Source organism: Acipenser ruthenus, chromosome 2 (genome assembly GCF_902713425.1).
Source record: "Acipenser ruthenus chromosome 2, fAciRut3.2 maternal haplotype, whole genome shotgun sequence".
NCBI classification, from domain to species: Eukaryota; Metazoa; Chordata; class Actinopteri; order Acipenseriformes; family Acipenseridae; genus Acipenser; species Acipenser ruthenus.
The window spans coordinates 3128340-3150341 of NC_081190.1; the positions used below are offsets into that span (position 1 = coordinate 3128340).

The following is a 22002-nucleotide window of genomic DNA, read 5'->3' on the forward strand; positions in this document are numbered from 1 at the left end:
GATGAGCCTGGCTCTTTTTGCATAGCAGTTAAGACGCTCGACTGCAGTGTGCCAGGTTGCTGATTCTTGCCCAACCTCCGCCATGTTAAACTTCGCTTTTATTACATTTTTTACAATGGTTCTTCACATGATACCATGACCTTTCAACTCACTGTTGACTCCATCTGCTTCTATACCATAAAAAAGCGGTACTTTTGTAATTCTGCACAAGAAAGCAATGCAGGAAAGTCTGTATCAAGAGTGCAGTTCTGCTTGGCGCATTTAAAGGTGGTGGCAAAAAAAAAAGAATTCTAGAGGGAATAGTTCAGTAGAACCTAGCCAGACCCCCCCCCCCCCCCCCAGAATTCACCCTGGTAATGCATTATCATGACAGCTCTTTTATCATATTGTAATTAATTCCGTGGTTGACAATTAATTATAAACCGTGACACCTTTTATTTCTATTGAAACGCAACAGTGGCGCTCAAAGAGACTGCGTCTGAAATGGACATCAAAAGAACACTGACATGAAACCGTCTTTCTATTGAAGTGTTCAAGAAGCTGGCTCCCTCTTCACTACGCGGACAGTTCGTGTGAATGCTTCCCGCACTGTCGCCTGCGCGAGACAATCGGGTGGTGAAAGACACACGAACAGACAGCTGTTTGTTTATTTAATTATGTATGTCTTTATTGTACTCCTCCATTGAGGCAAACACCTTCGGCAAGCAGTATGAAGTGAAATCAGACATTTCCAAAGAGCCTAATCCTGTGTTTGTGATCCCAATTCAACAGGATCAATCAACTTCCCACACTCTCTCCCATTAAAATTGTTATTAAGTAGAGCACGTTTACAAAAGAGTTCATTCAAAATCACTGGAATCCATTTGCATTGAAAACCAGGCCACAGTTAGTGCAGCATGTTATCTAACTCTGCTGCACTTGTAATGTTTGCTTAGTTCTCTTATTGAACTGTACATTATTTGAAAGGCTTATTGGGATGTAGATGAACAACAGCAATATAAACACAATGGCACATGGTCAACTGCTGACTGTAAGAACATATGGCATTTCTGTTAAAGAACCTGACACAATATTACATTGTAACTGGGATGGGTTGCAAAGCTGGAATATAAGACTCCTACTGCATAGCAGTTTGATCCATTCCTGGTTTTAACTAATTTAATAAGACACACCTTAGCTTGTTACCTATACAAGGACTCTAAATGAGCTCGTAGTAAAACCTGGAATGGCTGAAACGGCTCTTAGTTGTATCCCTGTGTTATTTTCAGAATGGAACAGCCTGTGTAGTTTCTTTAGGTTTACATGAAATGCACAGACAAAATGAGAAAATAAAACACGTGTGTGTGCGTGTCTGGTAGCCTGCTGAAAGAGAATGCCCTGGTTTGATACGAAACCCTGTTTCCCTTGACTGGACCAACGTGGATTAAAAGTGACTGTGTGCAGTTGGTCCAGACCACATATCGTTTTTATTCCAGATATAAACACTGTACCTTCTTTTTTTTTCTACTGAGACTTGGCAGTGGAGACAAATGAGACTATACCTGAAGATCATCAAAAGAATGCTTACATGAAACCCACTTTCTATAGCTTACACTATCAAGTCAGCAGTTACCTTAAAACACACAGAACTCTATAAGGAGACATGATTCTACATTTTCTACAATTGCTCATCCTTCTACAAACATGCTAGCTGTTACATTTAAGTAAATTAATACTCCAGTATTTACACTAGAAGAAATGTTCACTAGATGTGATCAAAAATTGACAAACTCTGTTTTTAGAGCAGATGCAGTGGCTTTTCATTGTGCTGATTAACAACTGACATCACGAAGATGCTGCAAAATGATCTGTCGATCTTGGGCAGGTGTTGTGACTCTTGGTCTCCCAGTTCGTGGGCTGTCATTGACAGTGTTCTGGTTATACTGTCTCGCCAGGTTTGAAATTGCTGGCTGTGACTACCCAAGACAGCGAGCCACAGTATGCTGCCCTAGTCCAGACTCCAACATGGCGACTGCACGAAGGCGCTGCTCTCTTGATAGACGTGGCATATTGTTTTTTTTCTGTGATTTTCTTTATTGCTTTTATTCAAGCTTGTAATTCAACAGCCGAAATCACTCCATATCCAGTGTCCAATCAACTGTCTCACTAATTAGGCATATGCTTCAGTCATAGTCACTCAAGTGAGTCATGGTCAAGGATGAATGATCAAGTGATTAAAAAGAAACCAAAAATATTTCATCAATGTCCATCATTTACATACCTTATTTTATTTTCGAAAATAAATGTGCTATAATAATGATTATAATAAAGTGTTATAATAATAGTTATAATAGTTTCTTTTGATGCTCGGTATATATATATATATATATATATATATATATATATATATATATATATATATATATATAGTAACCACCCTGGCGATGGCATCGTCCTGGACATTTTGTTTGTCTTGTTTGTTGTGTCTCGTTTAGTGTTCTGTGTATTGTAAGGGTATGGGGCATGCCATTAGTGTGTGTGTGCGTGCGTGCATGGTGTGCATGGTGTCCTCCTGAGAGTGTTGGAGGAAAGAAAGAGAAGAGGAAGAGGAGAGAGAGCGTTATTTATTGATTTGGTGTAAACCCCGGCTCAAACAGGGATTCACTGTTATTATATTTTATTTAGTGCAGTAATTAAAAGCAGCACATTTGGAATCCCATCTAGGGCAGCAAATATCCTTGCGCCGGCCCTGCCTATAGGGTGGAGTGTGAGAGTGGAGAGGGAGAGGGAGTGAGTGAGGAGTGTCCCCAGTAACAGCAGGCTTCAATCAAACCATAGACCGAATACCCTGTTCTTCACTGGGATTTCACACCTCATTAGGAGACCTACTGTACACAGTCTTGTATATTTGGTGTCTATTCAACCACACCCCCCCCCCCTCCATATTCGCTAAATCGCAACACTTTCTACAGCGTTTTCATTGTTACATCAGCAAATGGAAATGAACAGACTCAATGGCACTTGCTAGCAGTTGTGCAATCCCTGCTGACTTGTCTAAATTCAGCCTTTTGTTTAATTAGAACTATAGAGCACTCTGGGACACTATATAAATCATATTAGATATATTTCCACTGCCACTGAAATTCAGTTCTTGTAATCCGTAACTCACATAAAACAGGGACAAGTCACCTTTTAAAACGAGATGCTAATTCTCAGGAGTAAAGATGTGGAAATAAGACTCCTATTGCATAGCAATTTCACTCATGTCAGGTTTTGCTACAAGCTTGATTAGTCACAGTGTAAAACCAGGAATGGATCCAACTGCTATGCAATGGGAGTCTTATTTCCAGCCCTGCAGTACTATCTAGACATCTTTCAAAAGGTCCCTTTAATCAGAGTTACAAGAAGTTGGTAATGGAAGAGTCCTATATCCAAAGCATGTTGCGTAAAAAACAAAAACAAACTGATGTCATACTTTTTTCCTGGCTTTTTTTAAACCGTTAAGTCCTAAGCCTGTGGAAAGGGAGAGTGCAAGAGCACTGTGCTGCTGTGTGCGATGAGGAGGAGGAGGTAAAAACAAAACTGAGAATTAAAGACGCTGTCCTCGGCCTGAGGTCACAGCAAACAGCTTGCCGCGCTTGAATTGCTTCTACCATGCCAATCTGCCAGTCGTTAGGAACGCGTTAGGCTGGGAGCCCTCGACTCATCTCTCCTGTCAAAAACCTTCAATTACTTCAGCTCATCTCCATTCGGGGGGGGGGGGGGTCAATCAGCCGGCCAGCTGCAGATCCCTCAGCACGGGCACGGTGTAAAACCCCTCCCGCGTGCTGTCAGAACATATGATCTGTCTGTGTTCAGAATCACCCCAGATATATTGAGTAATATCACTACTGTCCCCGTTCGTTAGTCTTGTATTGTACTGCTCTTTAACAGCCTCAGTGATTCGTTTAGGAACCCACAATAAATCAGTTTAGCCGAGGAAATTGGGAAAGAAATAGAAGAATCTTAGCACACAAAGGTAAAGCGCAGAAGTTGCTGAATATGCTCTTAAAAAAAAGTGTGGTGCAGCGGGAATGTTCTCAAAGCTGCAGTGTACCACAACCATGTTCAATCTAATTAACCATTTAATACACCCCTCCATATGCTTTGTGTGCTCTACTTAATCAGAAACCAGACCTCGCTGGCTGTCTAGTATGAAGATCTTATCTGCACAGCTGGCCCTTATACCTTGTTCACTAGTGTGTAAAAGTGGTACAATCATAAAGACCATCTGTAAAGAATGACATTTTAAAAAAAAAGAGCTTTTTATAAGCATGCTTGACTAAAAATCAGTAACAAACATACTGTGTTGCCCATCAAGGGGAAAAAACATATTATTGCAGTATTGTAAAAAAGAAAGTTGGTCACTGTGACCTGCTGTACATCCACAGCATGAAGAATAACAAATGCTCATGCACAATTCCATCAACTTTGAACAAGTGGTTATCAAGAAAAAGCCTTCGAACAAATATAATGAGCATGGCCTGGAACAACGAAGACACAGATTGCTTAAATGTTAAAATTGCATTTGGGAATGCGTTATACCAGTTCTCATCATAATAACAATAATAATAACAATAACAATAATAATACCATCTGATATTCCCACATTAAGTTGTGCCAAACTGTTTCCCTATAGCACCCACGTGTCATTTCTAATCATGCAATATTTGCAAACCAACAGTGATAAAGTTTAATACTATCATTAAAAGCTTTGGCCCTAGAAGTTTGAATAAAATGGTACGTTCAATTCAAGAAGAGATAAGAATGTGTAAGCAGAAGATTCAATCTCAAAGCTTTTCCAAATTGTCATTAGCACTTTAAATTATTATTATTATTTTTATCAGAAAGGAAAAACGCACACAAAACATTTGCCAGACCTGAAACAAACACCTCACACATTTGTATTTAGGGGCTTGCAAGTAGTTACTTCTCTTCCGTTGTGTAATTGTAATCGCTGGTTTTCTTTTTTTTGTTTTGTTTTTTTTAAACAGTTTGTCCAAGCCTACCTTTTGCTTCATTGGGGGTTTAATAAAGTAAAGTAAATAAGAAATGAATTAATGAATAGGGTAGCACATTTGGATCATTCATTCATACACACATTTATTTATTTCTATATACAGGTCTGAATGTTATATTATTGTTATTATTATTATTTATTTCTTAGCAGACGCCCTGACCCAAAAAATACATATCAAGCATTACAGTACAATTAAGAGCAAGATACAAAATACAATGACTTCAGTCCTGATAAGAGCAAATACAAAACACAGTACGATTTGATATTGGGGCAGTTCAAGAGAAGATAAGTGTTGATAGTGACATCAGGGTTAGATACGAGTGCAGGTGAAATACACTATACTACAGATTGGGTGCAGGATTGCAGGATTAAATACAGTAAAATAGGAAGCAGATAAGTGCAAGTTAAAGTGCATTAAAGGCAGAGTGCTGTATTGACCAGAAGGGGAGAGTTGAGTTTTACAGGTGTTGTCTGAAAGGTGTGTCTTGAGGAGGCACCGGAAGGTGGTCAGGGACTGGGCAGTCCTGACATCCATCGGAAGTTTGTTCCGCTACTGCAGGGCAAGGGTGGAGAAGGGGTGGGCTCTGGAGGCAGGGGAGTATAGAGGAGGTACTGCCAGTCTTCTAGTGCAGGCGAAGCAGAGAGGTCGGGTGGGGGTGTAGGAAGAGATGAGGGTCTGGAGGTAGCTGGGTGCAGTCTGGTCAAGGCATTGGTAGGCGAGTACAAAAGTCTTGAACTGGATGCGAGCGGCGATCTTGAGTCAGTGGAGTGAGCGGAGCAGTGGAATAGCGTGGGAGAAGAGAGGCAGAGAGAAAACCAGACCAGCAGCGGAGTTCTGGATGAGCTGCAGCGGACGGGTGACGGACGCAGGGAGGCCGGCCAGGAGGCAGTTGCAGTAGTCTAGGCGGTTGAGCCAGGTTACCTGGTAAGTACGGTTGGAGGTAGGAGGAGAACCAGGCTAGAGCAGTGCCAGAGATTCCCAGGTCAGCGAGAGAGAATAGGATAATAAAGTGATTGACAGTGTCAAAGTCAGCAGAGAGATCGAGGAGAATTAGGACAGAGGAGAGAGAGGCAGCATAGGCAGAGTTTAGCGAGTTAGTGACAGACAGGACAGCAGTTTCAGTGGAGTGAGCAGAGCGGAAACCAGATTGGAGAGGGTCGAGCAGAGAGTGGTTAGACAGGAAAGCAGAGAGCTGGCGGCGTCCTGCCTGCTTGTGGTAAGCATTATACTGTAATGCATATCACAAACTACATTGAGACCCGTATTCTTAACGAGTACACATGCGAGCAGGTACACATGCGAATGCCGGCTCTCTCAGGTAGATAGGCCCTGAAATTGTATACCAGAGCCGAAGCCATCAAAGTCAACTTAACTCACAGCGTCTGCCCCTTGAGTCTAAAAAGACTAGAGTAACTACTTAGGCATTATAAATCTTGTATGTCACAGAGAGAAAAGCATCCGTTCTAGAGAAAAGAAAGCTGGTTCATTTCTGCTGAGGCTGTTATGAAAACACGAAATTCATAATGGGTATAAAAACATTTTTTTGAGAGACAAATTTAGACTGCAGGAGCCATCGAGTCCACACCGAAGCACCTACATTCTAGAAAGACGAGGGCTGCTTAAATAAATTCCTCAGATTGTCACCAGTTTAAATTGACTGTAATCTGCATGCCTGTGACACACAACAGCTTTACTGTTTCTTCTGCATTGCTAAGAATGTATGGCGATTCAGTATTGCCGCACTATCTGAAAAAGTGGTCAATAAATATCAATACGTTTTTATAGAGTTAATGGGGTTGGAGGTACTGTAAATGTGTGTTGTGCATAACCATAAGCATTGAGCTAGGACTAAACTTCAGATCAATTGCTGGAATTATAAAGACTAGTCACATAATTGATCTCTAAAGGGTTAGCAGGCATTCTTGCTTTCATGTGCAAATTCACTTCATAGGAGAGCTGCTTTATAGGTGACAGTTTTCAGAGAACAAGCAGGAGTGTGGTATGAGTGCACAAAGGAAGGCTTGATTTATTTCTTAACAATGTAACTGCATTATTAAACATTCATTTGCATTTGTATTTTGAATTATATTTCAGATTTGAGCAATCCCTTTCAGTACAGTTTGGAAAATAAATCAGATAGAACATAAGAAAGTTTACAAACGAAAGGAGGCCATTCAGCCCATCTTGCTCGTTTGGTTGTTCGTAGCTTATTGATCCCAGAATCTCATCAAGCGGTTTCTTGAAGGATCCAAGGGTGTCGGCTTCAAAAACATTATTGGGGAGTTGGTTCCAGACCCTCACAATTTTCTGTGTAAAAAAGTGCCTCCTATTTTCTGTTCTGAATGCCCCTTTATCTAATCTCCATTTGTGAACCCTGGTCTTTGTTTCTTTTTTCAGGTCGACATTGTCAATACCTTTTAGATTATTGAAAGCTTGAATCAGATCGCTGCGTAGTCTTCTTTCTTCAAGACTGAACAGATTCAATTAGTTTAGCCTGTCTGCATATGACATGCCTTTTAAACCAGGAATAATTCTGGTCGCTCTTCTTTGCACTCTTTCTAGAGCAGCAATATCCTTTTTGTAGCAGGGTGACCAGAATATTCTTACTAATGCATTGTAAAGTTTTAACATTACTTCCCTTGGTTTAAATTCAACACTTTTCACTATATATCCGAGCATTTTGTTGGCCTTTTTTATAGCTTCCCCACATTGTCTAGATGAAGACATTTCTAAGTCAACATAAACTCCTTGGTCTTTTTCATATATTCCTTCTTCAATTTCAGTATCTCCCACATGATATTTATACTGCACATTTATTGCCTGTGTGCAGTACCTTACACTTTTCTCTATTAAATGTCATTTGCCATGTGTCTGCCCAGTTCTGAATGCTGTCTACATCATTTTGAATGACCTTTGCTGCTGCAACGGTGTTTGCCACTCCTCCTATTTTTGTGTCGTCTGCAAATTTAACAAGTTTGCTTACTATACCAGAATCTAAATCATTAATGTAGATTAGGAATAGCAGAGGACCTAATACTGATCCCTGTGGTACTCCACTGGTTACCTCGCTCCATTTTGATGTTTCTCCTCTAAATCAGTACTTTCTGTTTTCTACATGTTAACCACTCCCTAATCCACGTGCATGCAGTTCCTTGAATCCCTACCATTGACCAACTGCATTACATTGTTTCACTAGGCAGAGCTTTATGATTTTACTGGTATTCGGGTCTCTATGAAACTAAATACAGACCAAGATCGATCAGCTCCAGTTACCTGCACAGAAACAGTACACTGAACACACCATTTACCGTAACTCACATGTACTGGGCAGCTTAAATGATGTTGTACATCACAAAATATTATAAAAAGAAAAGCTGGATATATGAATATATGCAAATTATTAGTGTTAGTATTGTTAGGGATCTGATTGTGGTCATCATCATCATACATGTAGATATTTTACTCTGGATCCAGCACATGCCCTGGCTGTATCCCCACAAGCTTTTAAAAGATCACAGCGTCAGGTCTCATCAAAAGTCTTTTTCTATGAACTGTAAACAGAATGTTTTTTTGTTTTTTCTCTCATAAATAATTAGTAACAGTGAAATGGGAATATAGGGAACTGAAGCACTCAAGCATATTGCAATTGACAATCTCATTTTCAAGATTTCTATTAGATGTGTTCTCTCTATATTGGACTGGGAAACATTTAAAAAGGAAGTGTCCTTTTCTCCCATTTTAAAACAGCAAAGCAATCTTATGCTCTCATAGTACTGTATAACCATATACAAGTGTATACAGTGCAATTGAAATAACGTATAAATAATTATACTATGCTTTAATGAATGCAGAGATTTAGTACATAAGAAACTTGTACACAAAATAAGAGGACAAAGTATTACAATGTTGACAAAGAATTCTAATCAAAACATGTATCACAGAATATAACAGGATTTGGAGTTGTGGCATGTTTTGGGTTCATGACTGACATCAACATAAAAATGTAAACACACAGACACAGGGATAGCTATAGAATCTTTACACACTTTATGTCCCAGCTGGTCTCCAGTGCCTCCCTCCCAGCCCGTGTCACTATTAAACCAGCTAATTGCGTCCGACAGCCTCATACTCAGCGAATCAATCGGCTCGTCCCTTCCACTTCTAATTCTTTCAGTCAGTAGCCACCTGACGGCTTGAGGAAATAACACACTTTGCAGTGGAGGAGACCGCGGGCAGATTACACCCTTTTAATTAGTGGCCAAAGAGTCAGTTTCCACAGGAACAAAGGCAACCATCCATTAGTCTTCATGCTCTTCTGCTGCTCATCCACAGCAATGTAAAATCCATACACTTCAGCAACACACAGGGGTGTGGGGGGCTGTGTTTATAATCCCTGTGTGTGTGTGTGTGTGGGGGGGGGGGCTGTGTTTAGAATCCCTGTGTGGGGGGGGGGGGGGGGCTGTGTTTACAATCCCTGTGTGTGTGTGGGGGGGGGGGGCTGTGTTTACAATCCCTGTGTGTGTGGGGGGGAGTGGGGGCTGTGTTTACAATCCCTGTGTGTGTGTGTGTGTGGGGGGGGGCTGTGTTTACAATCCCTGTGTGTGTGTGGGGGGGGGGGGGGGGCTGTATTTACAATCCCTGTGTGTGTGGGGGGGGGGGGGGCTGTATTTACAATCCCTGTGTGTGTGGGGGGGGCTGTTTACAATCCCTGTGCTGAGCTGGACCGACACCCAGGTCGGGATGCACTACAAATACAAAGAAATACCTGCCATAACTCCACTGTGTTGTCTACAATATTTTTATCTTGTTTTTGTAAGCAATGGAAACACACACGCACACGGGGCACCTTTGCAGACATTCACAGAAGAGAGGCCACGAGTCAGAATATGTTCTCTCCTGTCCTTGAGCCAGGCTCATCAGGCATGGGGGAATTTCAACCCTGAGATGAGTTTCATTAAGAGCTTTGTATCCCTGTCTACTGGTTTTGTTCTCTCCCCCTTCCTGCGTCTCTTGGAGCTCGCTTCCCGACTAATGGATTTAAAAATGTATCAACCTTTAATGGGCCATTCATAAAGGATTAAAGAGAGATGACATAACCAACCAGGGCTTTCATACAAGCTTTTCATTTGATGGATTCTGGCTCTCGTCGCTGGCACATGATGTGACAGTCATTAAGACAGACAGACAGACAGACAGACAGGTATTCACTAAAATCGGTTCCGAAAGCAAAGTCACCAGCAAATGTGGACACTTAACTTGTGTACACTGTGCAGTTTAACAGTATGCATGTCAAGCATGATCATTCAATGAAGTAAGGCTCCAGTAGTATGTCCGATTTCAATCATATTACAGTTAGTGTGCTGGTAGGAGCCTCAGGGGCAGACAGGAGGTTCTGCACTGTTTCCTAAACAGTAGCACTTTCATCTTTTAACTGGATACTCTTTCCCAAGAGAAACACGTTTTTAATACAACTCGACAGGTATTGCTTCTCCTCACACTCCCTGGCAGATCCTGGTGATAATGAGCAATGAGCATTCTGCACTGCCAACAAACTGTTCCCTTTTCACTCCTATACTGCGGTACTATACTATGAAATGGGGTGCTTGCAATTTATCCTGATACCAAGCCAAAGCACAAGCACTGACATTGTGTAGACTGGATGTGTCATTTTCTAAGCTCAATAATTCACTCCAGAGAGTTCAAATATGGTCCAATAACTGCACGCCAAGAAAAAAAATAATGCATATACAGTATTTCTAGCTTAGGGATACCAATTATTTTAAGAAAATGAAAGACTTTAAACCAATACAGAACAATTAGTCCTGTACGCCTTATTGCCAATAAATTCAAAACACAGAGACCTCAGTACCAGGGGGCCTGAGAGCCAGCAAATTGAAGATAGAAATCAGTACAGTATCCAAAAAAACAACACCTTTCTTAAACCTGGACAAAACTGCTGTCAGCTCCTGGAAAATGATACAAATGCTGTATCCTTCTAATACTTACCCTCGAGAAGGGATAAGTCAGACAAACAGATCACAATATTGTAACGAAAAACCGGTTTACTAATATAAATGGATTACAGTTGGTACATGAGGATTGTTATTTTTAAAGGAACACAGTTAGGCTGAGTGATAACCATCTTCCTCATATTGATAAAAAAACACTGGTCTATTTAAAATGCTCTGATAAAAGGAAAGACTAAAAAAAACAACTTGATCCATTCTGTTTTTAAATAACATTTTACACACACACACTTAATTTACACGTCTCCGTGATCACAAACAAGCCTTTTCTGTTTTCAGTTTGTTGCTGGAGATCTCCGGTGGTAAGCCTCAGCGCAGAGAGTAAAGAACAAGGGGTGGGTCACTAAACTAGCAATAGCTTGTGCTAAAGTGGGTCTGTGTGTGTCCTGGAAAGCCTCATGCCTCACTCTGGCTTGTGGATTCTGTAAGAGATAAGGTGGTGTGCACGCTGTATTGTGTGCAATGGCAGGGAGGGGAGTGTCTGTGGTTAGCGGGGCTTGCTGTGGCACCTGCGCTATTCACACGTGCCTGCTCCGCAAACGCCAGGCCCAGATTACCTGCTGCTTGGGGCTCATTAACAGGTACAGAACAACAATCAGCTGCCTTGCCACTCTGGGTTATCATCTTGTCGGATCACGGGAGGCCTTGTTAATAGCAGGGCATGGGCCCACTGGGTGTATGAAATGGAGCTGGTGAAACAATTCAACGTCTTCATTCAGAGACAGCTTAACAGAGACGTCATGGATTCAGAATGTACTTGCTGCAACACTGTGCCAACTGGTGGTGTAGAATTGCATTTAAAATACTTGGCCACTGATAGCCCTGTGAGCCAAGCAAAAGTTATGTGAAAGGCTAATACTGAACTACTATCTTTATTCCTTGTCCCTATACAAGATCTGTTTTGTAGCTAGTGTTAGATCTACTCTCTAAGCACAATATTATTTTTTGTTTAATACTGACCATTGCTGCCTATTAGGATAGCAACCTCCCCGCCTCTTCCCCAGATTACATTAAAATCCAGTATAATAAAATAGAGATTTAAAAAGGTAGGCAAATATGTGTTATCAAAGCAAATTTCAGTAATTCCACGAAATAAACCTGGATGACTGAAGGTAGTTTCCCCAGACTCATTATAGATATTGAAAAGAATTTAACAGAACTGCAGAGTTCATCTGATGAGATTCTCTTCACAGTTCCAGCAGCCCGGCACAGGGAGTGTGTAACAATCTCAACTCTGGTGGAAAATCAATTATTTTAACTAGTTGATAGAAATTGTATTCCTACCTAGAATTACAAAAAATTAAAAGGTAGGTGAGCTGAGTGCCAGAAACCCTGAACAAAAATGCAGGGTAAGACAGTAATCACTGTAATAAATGTGTATTGAGGTGTGGAGAACAACACAATAGAAATACTGGCTGGGAGTCTGCCAAAAGAAAACAAATAAAGAAATATAAATCCACAATCAAATATGTGCAATCGATATGAAAAAAAAAAAATAGTCCAATTGGAGGCCTTCTCCACAGGGCAGAATTCACCCAAAAACAATACAAATGTCCAGAAGGAAAAAATAATGTCCTTATTGAAATGGTCCTTGCCCAGGGCACTAAAAAATAAACCAGCAGCAGAAAATATTAAATTGGTAATCTCTCACCCAGAGTTCAGAAAATGATGCAACATCAGTTAGGGTTCCTCTGGTGTAGGAAATGTTCACCCAACAAACGATTTCCCTTTGGACAAATAGATTGGTTGAACAATCCTTGAATAATCCTTCCAGAGGAAACCAGGAACGGTTTGGTGAGACGATCCGGATGGTGGATAAAAACGTCAATACATTACTCATAGTTTGCTAATGCCAAACAAAACCCAGCTCAAGAAGTTATAGCTAAAAATAGAGTTGAGTAGAAAACACTGGATTGAATAATAACTTTTAATTTTCAGCATTTACCGCGAAACCCACTGAAACGATTCCATTTGATTCCTTTATATTTAATGGCTATTTTTATTATTAGACATGATGATAACCGAGCCAGGTTTTCTGCCACACAATTAAGTGCAGCAGGCAGCAAGCTCCTTGTGCTGCACAGGTGTAGCTGATGCTACAAGAGAAGTGTATCTGATGTGAAGCAGGGCTGGAACCGCAGCTCAGATTCTCAGTCATTGTGGGACTTTGGGGCAAAGGTCAACTGGGTTACCATGTCAACATGCTTTAAAGTCAGGTTCATCGCAGCTTCTAGACGACTGCTGTCCAAAGTATGCTTTTTTCTCAAGGACTGGCAGATATCGCTTGTCACTTTTAAACTCACAGAAACCATGACTAGAAGTTACAGCTGGAAATTAAGTGGAGACACTTATGACAGTAGGAGACTTCTTTAAACAGTGGTGAGGCTATGGAATGGGTTACCTAGCCATGTTGTTAATTCAGACCCAACCTAACAGGAGATCAATCAGCCACTTGGAACAGGACAAGCCTAGCCCTTTTCAGTCCATTTATTAAGTGCGTGTCAGGTGCGTCAGGTCCAATTTATTTTCACACGCGCAGTTAATTTTATCACAAAACAAAACTCAATAATGCGATCCAAGTCATTATTTTATTACTATAACATCTGAAAAAAGCTCTACAAATGTCCATGATATTCTCTGAGCGCTGATGCAGTAGCAGCCAGCTTGTTTCCTTATGGCCGCCGTTATCTGATGCCAGGGGCAAGTATGACTATTCATGAGATACGCCCTTTTTTTTTTTTTGCTGGTCTTGGCTCCTGTCGCTCCCACTCGGCCATTGAATGGTTTTCTCGGCTTTTTCCAGAGAAAAAACGACTAAAAACCAGTTTTTTGTGTCTTTTTGATGATGTCGGACAGGGTCCGACATTGGACCGGAAAGGGAGAATTTCGATGTCGGACCAGGTCCGACATAGGACCGCAAAGGGCTAGATGGGCCATATGGTCTCCTCTCATTCATAAATGTTTTTGTGTTCTTAACAGACACACTTGATAGAATTTCACCAGAAGCAGGGCATGTGAGTTAGACACTGTATACAGCATGTGTCCTCTTCAGAAGAACATGTTTTTTCCTGGCCCCCATAGCAGAATGTGCAATGAGTTAGCATGGAGTAAACCTCAAAGTATTGCAACCAGCGTGCCGTTTGCTGTTACTAAAGACAAACATAATACAGCAGAGTTGCATGTATTTGCCTGGAGCAGCCTTACTGTAATTACTGAATTACAGTAACCTACGTGATTGTTGCCAAGAGTTTATTCCACACATTTACCTCGTCTTGCACCTCCATTCACTACAGTTTCTAATGAGTAGATTTGAAAGAAACCAATGTTTTAACAAACAAAAAAATTGAAACAGGATATCTGAAATTTTGCTTTCTGATAGTCGTGCACTTTTATGGTCACTAGAGACTGAAACTGTCCCCACCCCTTCAAGGCTGCCTTTCTGGGGAGTAACCAAACAGCTGCTTGAAGTCATTAAGATGCAGGGATCTGAAGACAAATGAGGTGAAAATCACAGAGGAAGTGCATGTATAACAGATTTCCTGGAACAGAAGGCAAGCAAACTGAGAACTTTCTTTATTTGATGTATTACCAGCTAACATGTTTTAAAATGAATACGCTTTTTGAAATAGCATGTTTCTTTAAAAACTGCAAATTTGAGACAATATAGTCAATGAAATTGCATGACAGGTAAGATTGATGAAAATATTTGGTTAGCTACAGCCACTTTAACAGGGCATTACATTGCTTCTCCCGTAGCCAAGCTTGATTCACCCCATCCTCTCAAACGCTCTTCTACACTCTGGACCAAAAGAGAGAACCTGAGGGGCCGGGCTCCCATCCTTACTAGCATTCTCAAAGTTATAAGCAACTTCAGCAATGAGTTTATATTTCAGATGCACGGTAGGAGGCGATCTCATTACTGCTGACAACATTCCTTCAAATCCAGTGACAGAATGATCGCACTGCTCCAAATTACACTGTGTGGCTAAGCAGATGTGGAGCTTGATCCAATCAACTACTAAAGCAATGAAACAGAGCTACATTTAGAAGTACTGAAAGAAACCTGATGAACTCAATAGCAAAGGTTTTGACTAGAATCCTCTCTCAATGTCTTCATCCACCACAGCTTGATCCAAGGACAGTAATTCTCTGGATTATTTTTCAGTATATTGTACGTGTTAATGCTTTATTAAAGTGCACAGAGTGTTGTGTTTATTTCACTCATGAAGATATGAATTCATTAACATGTCAGCTCCTGTTGTCAACAGCTCTCAATGGAGATGTTCAGGCTCTGTCACACACCCTTATAAAGATGCTCTGTTGTGACTTGAAAGGGCAGGCCTTGCTGAATTGAGGAGAACTGAACTATAAAACCACATACAGACACAGCACAGATGACAGCACTTGTGTTCTCGTCAGTGCCGATTACTTTTTTAAATAAAGAAAACTGCACATTGTATGGGTTTGGGAGCACGTCCTTCAGCAGCTGTCAAGTTTGAATCCTCCTTAAGCAACTGGCTTCCTGGATGACTGGACACGGGGAAAACAAGGATGTCTGGATGTCACAGGCAGGAGGAAAGCTCCGTCCCAGCTGGCCATTTCCTGCTCCTGGACACCAGATCAGGACGAAGTAGAAATGTGTATTTGTGTGGGTGGGGTGGGGGTGACAAGCTTCTTAGCTTCTTCGCTAGACAGATTTGTATAATGAATCTGATCATGTTCTAGGCTGCATCTGCAAATGAGGGGATAGTATTATTATATATTATCATAACCCTGGTTCCCTGAAATAGAAATATAACCATTACTGTATGGGTGTTTACCTGCTAAAAGACCCTGAACCTAAATGAAATGATGATATTAAAGCTACACGCTGATATTAGAACCCCAGCAACAAGTAGCTAGGGGTTCCAAAACCAGGGTTTTGTGGATCCACGACATTCAGTCTGTAGGACCTTGTAAAAGTATAGGGAATAGCCCACACCGCAGCATTGCAAACGTCTGTGACAGATGGACCCTGGAATAAAGTCCATGACGTTGCCATACCCATTTGGACAGCCTCTGTTTAGACTGGGCTTGTGGCTTTTGCCTCTGTGCCTGGCAGCGAACTTGTTAAAGCTCCCATGGCGCGCAGCCGTGGGTCAGTTAAAGCCAGCTGTGCCAGTCTACAAGGCTGCTTGGGCCTTGGGCATCAGTTTGCCGCTGGTTTGTGCACTGGGGGTGGTCACTTGGGAAGCAGACACACCAGCTCCTTTGTGGACTCCCGTGGGCGGTGAGAGCACTGAGCATCTCATCCACTGCAGGACCAAAAGGTATGCCCTCCGCTCCTCTGGCTGCTGTGGTGAGAGGCTGCGATTCTCCCAAAGCGATTTCAACAACCAGGCCTGGCTACCAGTATGCTGTTGTAATTACCTAGCCTTGGGGCAAACGCATCGGCTGAGTAAGAGTGCTTGAGAATCACCTCTGAGACCCGACACTGCTTGTTACTGCTTGGACATCTACTGGTGAAAATAGGCCGAAACACAGTTTCTCTGCGTCCTGCAGGCTGTACAGTGTGTCCATCGACCGGACAACAACCGGAGCTGCAGCCGGGTGTCCCCAGGATGATTGTATCTCAAAAAAAAAAATCCGGGTGCAAGGGGGGGATGGGGGACGACGACACGGAAGAGGCTGCAGGCTCATCATCACAGATGGACTGTCTCATCTTATCTATAAGCCAGGGCTCTTACAACACCACAGTGGCTCCTTTAAACAGTGTCAGAAGCTTTGCTGACCAAGAGAGCTTAAAAAAATCGCAAAGGATGTGCTGTCTGACCACCTCCTCGGAGGGGAATGTCAGCTCTTATTCGCCCACCTCCTCAGAAGACATTACATCATCCTGCTGCCAGTCTGTGCATATAGCCCCTTGGTGCCCCAAAGGGACAGGGGGGCAGGCGGAGCTGTGCGCTCACACAGCAGCTCTGCAAGCACCGTTCCCTGATGGGAAACAGCTGCCCAGTGTTTCTCCAGCTGTTCAGAGTCCGCCGATCTGTTGGATCGGTGACTCTCTCTTCCTGTTCCTTGAGAAGGATTAGAAGAGGCAGAGGAGGACGAGGCGGGGCTTTTTCTCCGAGCACATCGCCTACTCTCCCTTGGCTCAGAGCTGAGTGGAGAGGGTGCAGTCACCTCTTCAACAGAGGGTGTTGGGGCAATGTGCTGGCCTGGTGTCATGGACACCAAGCGCTCTTTAGAGCTGCGAAACATGTTTCTCCAGCATGCACTTCGGGAAACTGCCACAAAAAGCTCACAGGAACTGCGGTCAATGAAAGCGGCAACGCAGTGTACAGTACTGTATAACTGCTGTCTCAGTCTGCTCAAGCAGCAACGCCGCTGTACAGTAAGGCAACAGGGCAGGTCAGAACACAAACCGAGTCCTCTGGTACTGGACCAGTGATGGTACCACGGTTTGGGCATGGTACAGTTGGGTATCGGGATGGAACCAGGTGGTACTGGGACGGTGCCGGATCAGTACCATTGGTAGCAAGTTTTAAACTGGAGCGGTACTGGGACGGTAACAGGTCGGTTTGGTGCTTGCACCAGGTCGGTACGGTACAGTATCCTGCATACGGTACGTGAACCGGAACTGTACCGGGACAGTAATCTGTGCGTTCGGTACCAGTTCGGTGCTTGCACCAAGTCAGTATGGTATGGTACCAGTGCGGTAACCTCATTCCCTGTTCGGAACGGGTACTGGGTCGGGACCGCAGCAGGTCGGTGAACTACAGGTCTACTCGGTTCGCGTTACTGCGGTCACACAGATGAGGCAGTCCGGTTCTGCTGATGCTATATTGTTGTTGTTTTCAGCACTTCAGGTTGGAAGAATAATCACAGTATTATTAACAAATGTTTGTGTCTCGATTATTTGTACTAAAACTCATTGTCTACACATTAAACAATCAATGATTTATTCTGCTTGTCTGTTTGTGACAGTCGTCTTCTAAAGCTAAAAAAGAATAGAGCACCACTACTACTGGCATATATAGTTCTCTCTGTTCCTTTACATAACATACCACGCTGTTTATTAAGACATTCAAGGGGTGGGGGTTATTAAATTAATTATATCACATGCTATTGTAGGTACTAGAGAAGAGCGCGCACGAGAGAGAGAGAGAAAGAGGGGCTTTATCCAACTTGTGGGGAAAAAAACATCTGTAATGGAGAAAAAGGATTGCTAAACAGGGATAGATTTGCAATGAATATTAAAACTAGATTGAAGATCAAATAAAATAATTTTTTTCAGCTGATAAATGTACTGAAAGTGTCCCTATCGTACTTAAGTACTCTACTATAGCTCAGTGTGGTCTGGGCTTCAGTAACTCAACATGCAGACAGTGAAGATCATCTGTAATCCAGAAAAAACTGGCACAACCACTACCCTTGAAAGCTCTTTAGGAGATTCTCAATGCAGGGCCTCGATGCCATGATTGGATTTTGAAGGCAAATCAATCTGATGGCATCGCATAGTTCATTCCACTAATTGAGAAAGAACATGAACCCGCTACAGCACAGCAATAAACACATCATCATCAGCAAACAACAAGCATGCCATTCTAAAATGTGGGTGCAGCTTTCATTTTGTGCTTGAAACAACGGTATTACCATAACACAAGCGCCCCCAAATACACTGTCATTATCCAATCTACATTAAAAAAAAAACACCCCCACACACACACACACACACACACACACACACACACACCCACACACACACCCACACACACACATTGGGACAGCTGCTTGTTCCCACACCTGCCTCTCCTTTTTTCTCTCATTCTATAGACAGACTTGCATTGATTTTATTTTTATTGACTTGATTTCCCCCAAAAGACCTTTTCAACAATGACACAGAACAAAGAAAAGACGCTTATGGGTCTGGTGATACCGGTACCTATCAATAAGGAATTCCCATTCCCCGTCTGCTCTACCTAAAGCAATTTGATAAAACTGCTAAAATGTAGGGCACATGGATAAAACATAAGCACGCTTGGATTAGGAATTGACTGGAGCCCACGGCTGCTCCAATCCCATATCTCCAGCAGTCTTTCTGTGTTTAGAGGGCGTGTTTATAGGCATGGAAGTTTAACGAAACACATTCCGTATTACTGAGAAACTTTTATCCAGTACAAATTCTAAGTCCACAGGCCAAACTAGAAATGATTACCTTCTAAGGGCTTTGAGTAATCTGTTGACTCGAGAACTACTACTTATCCCATCCAACATATAACAATGTTGGTGGCTGCAGAAAAGTATTTGCTGTTATGGTGCTCCCTGCAGTTTATTATTTTTACTATGTATTTATTATTTTTTCATTCATCTATGGTACACTTCAGAATTTAAATGGAGCTCTGTAATTTTGTTCTGTGCAAGTCAAACGCATCGGTTGTGCTGTTAATGAAATTCAAATTAAAAGCACAGCTTGTTTTTTTGCAACTCTTAAACTCCAATAATATGGGTGCTAACCCCCTGCTAGTACTCTATGAACTTGACAAGGTAGGAGGCACTGGTAATTCAGGGCGTCCTGTTTAATTGAGCCATTTTAATACTGTTTGTATAATTCACTCCCTTATTTAAAACAATCGAGTGAGGTGTGAAGGAGGCTAGCTCTCGGGGGACAGACAAAGATCTGGGACGCAGCCAGTTAATTACTGCTGCTTCCTTGTGCTATGGAGGAGGAGGAGGAGGATGATGATGATGATGAATCAGGGAAGGAGGTTAGCGCTCGGGGACAGCATCGCAGACAAAGATCTGGGACGCAGCCAGTAAATCACTGCTGCTTCCTTGTGCTATGGAGGAGGAGGAGGACGATGATTAAAATCAGGGAAGGAGGTTAGCGCTCGGGGACAGCGTTGCAGACAAAGATCTGGGACGCAGCCAGTAAATCACTGCTGCTTCCTTGTGCTATGGAGGAGGAGGATGATGATGATGAATCAGGGAAGGAGGTTCAGACAAATCAAGTGGGATGTTCAATAACCCAGCCCTTCCATTCAGAACTATAATTAAGGAGAGCGCCACTATGACAAGTAAGAATGCAGTGCCCTCAGGGAGTCTATTTAAAGATGTTCTAGATTGAACCGTCATCTTTCTACTAAACAGATCCGGGAGGAGACGTGTACAATCCACTTTGATTTAAATACATTCGTTCACTCAGGGTGGCCTTGTAGAGGCCGCCTGCACCACTTCAACAAGTTTCTTTACTACTGGATGAGCAATACTCCCGGTGAAGAGAAAATACAAGTCTGACACACAGCACTGGAGAATGTAAAGAAAGAAAAGTGTGGTCACGTGACATCTCACGTCATGCCATGTCCTAATATATATAGCTGTTCAGCGACAATCATGGCAAAGCAGAATGATCTCGGTGACTTCACAAGGGGCCTGGTAGTGGGTGTCTGTGCAGCCAGCCCAGCCCCTAACACAGTGGCTGCATTGACCATGAAGATCTCCAACCGAAAGCACAACTGTGGTCAGTGTCATTCATGCCCGTCGTCAGTAACATGACAAAGTTCATCACTGTGGTCTATATCCATGTAACAATGCAACATACAGACAGGCAAAAAGAATGAATCCATATACTGGAACTCCCAGATTCCAAAACACTTAAACTTGTGTTAAACAAGCAAGTCTTGACAAGTGGTTCTCTAGCTATATGCAAAACTGTAAAATGACATTCAGTAAGACAGGACGGAAAGACAGACAAACAGCGCTAAAGGCGGCCCTTCGCAAGTTTTGCCAAAATTCATATTTATATCAATTTCTCAATTTATAGATGTGTAAAAGTATAATACAATATGTGAAATAAGCAAGTCCGCCCTCCTCTACTATATCCCCCGGTTGGGCTGCTGAGAAGTCTCACATGAGTCTGTAGGTTTACTTTTAGAAGCGGTTTATGCAGCTATAGGGATAGAACATTTTACTTAACAGGGACCTGATCGCACAGGCTCACAGCTACTGATCATTTACAGGGATGGAAATAAGACTCCTATTGCACAGCAGATTCACCCGGTCCAGGTTTAATACAAGCTTGATTAGCCACAGTGCATAGGTAACAAGCTCAGATGAGTCTTATTAAACTCATAGTAATCCTGGAATGAAGCAAACTGCTATGCAAAGGGAGTCTTCTTCCCATCCCTGACTTAAATAATGCCCTTAATTGAAGGCAACCCAGGACTGGTGTAGGGCTTATGCGAGTCTCTATCGGAGCACTCTGTGCCACACATACCCTCCGGCAACGTGGGTGCGAGTCTCTATCGGAGCACTCTGTGCCACACACACCCTCTGGCAACGTGGGTGCGAGTCTCTATCGGAGCACTCTGTGCCACACACACCCTCCGGCAACGTGGGTGCGAGTCTCTATCGGAGCACTCTGTGCCACACACACCCTCCGGCAACGTGGGTGCGAGTCTCTATCGGAACACTCTGTGCCACACACACCCTCCGGCAACGTGGGTGCGAGTCTCTATCGGAGCACTCTGTGCCACACACACCCTCCGGCAACGTGGGTGCGAGTCTCTATCGGAGCACTCTGTGCCACACACACCCTCCGGCAACGTGGGTGCGAGTCTCTATCGGAGCACTCTGTGCCACACACACCCTCTGGCAACGTGGGTGCGAGTCTCTATCGGAGCACTCTGTGCCACACACACCCTCCGGCAATGTGGGTGTGAGTCTCTATCGGAGCACTCTGTGCCACACACACCCTCCGGCAACGTGGGTGCGAGTCTCTATCGGAGCACTCTGTGCCACACATACCCTCCAGCAATGTGATCAGTGTTTATCTTTTATAAGACTGTTAATGCCTTCTTTGCACTCAGAGTTTGATATATTTGGCAATCACAAATCACAAACTTTTTTGTTGGTTTCTCCTCTTATATTTGACATGAAATTAACAACCAGGCTGCCGT

The 22002-nt window shown here is 42.7% G+C and overlaps 1 protein-coding gene across 3 annotated transcripts in view; it reads right to left on the reverse strand.

Moving 5' to 3' along the window:
- Positions 1 to 22002, reverse strand: part of LOC117974004 (protein unc-13 homolog B-like) — a 209773-nt gene that overhangs the window by 141508 nt on the left and 46263 nt on the right. The window lies entirely within an intron of this gene.